We start from the raw sequence: 979 nt of genomic DNA on the forward strand, positions 1-979 counted from the left end.
GATGGTCAGCTACAAAAAATTAGCCAATATCAGGAATCGACTTCAAGTTCAAAATTCCGAAAACGGTCAGAGCAATAATAAATGACAGGGCACCGGCAACTCATTACAGACTTTCGACAAAGCACCGAAAAGCCTGGCGAAGGAATTGGAAAGGAGTCAAGAACGGAAAGCCATTCGCGAGGTCCGTTTATACCGAACTGAAGGTGGACAATCATATCCAAAGTGCCAGACTCTTCTTATAAAAGAACGAGACTGAAATACTTTGGACGGGGTAATGCTGTAGGCATATAAATTGGCTTATAGCGTCCCCTAGGCATAGCTCGCACAAAACCGACGAACCAACGAAGGCGACAGAGATCGACGAATATGCGCACAGAAGCGACGCGAATGCCATCCACCCGCCGTGCAGAATCAAAGCTAAGTGAGTGAGGAATCAAGCGAGTCATCCAACCGAGAGCGGACGCGCGGACGAATCACGATTCAATCAAGATGCAGTTCGGGACTCGAACTCAGAAGGCGGATTTACTGCCAAAAACAGGAATCCAAATTACTGCCAAAATCAGGAATCAAATTACTGCCGCAAATCAGATCATCAAATCGGAGTCTCAGGTACGAAAGCACGGACAAACAGAACAACGGAAAACGACTCGAAAAAGCTCCGGAAAAGCACCGCCCGCGGGCGTGTCGGGACCGGCAAAAGCCCGAGCACTCGAAGGTGGCTCGGCCAAGGCCCGAGCCCACGCCTGAGGTGGCGCGCTGTGCCGAGCCACCTCCGGCGCGTGGGCTGCGGCCAATGCCAGAGCCACCTTGGGGTGCGCTCCCGGCGCGCCAGGCCACCTTTTGGGGGTCGGCCAAGCCTGAGCCACCTTGGGGTGGCCTCGCCCATGAGCCGGAGCCACCCAAGCGTGGTAGGCACGAGTGTCGGCCACCCCCGAGGTGGCGAGCAGTGGCCCGAGGTGGCCGACAGTGGCAGCAGGGA

Source organism: Asparagus officinalis, chromosome 7 (assembly GCF_001876935.1).
Source record: "Asparagus officinalis chromosome 7, Aspof.V1, whole genome shotgun sequence".
Classification (NCBI taxonomy): domain Eukaryota; kingdom Viridiplantae; phylum Streptophyta; class Magnoliopsida; order Asparagales; family Asparagaceae; genus Asparagus; species Asparagus officinalis.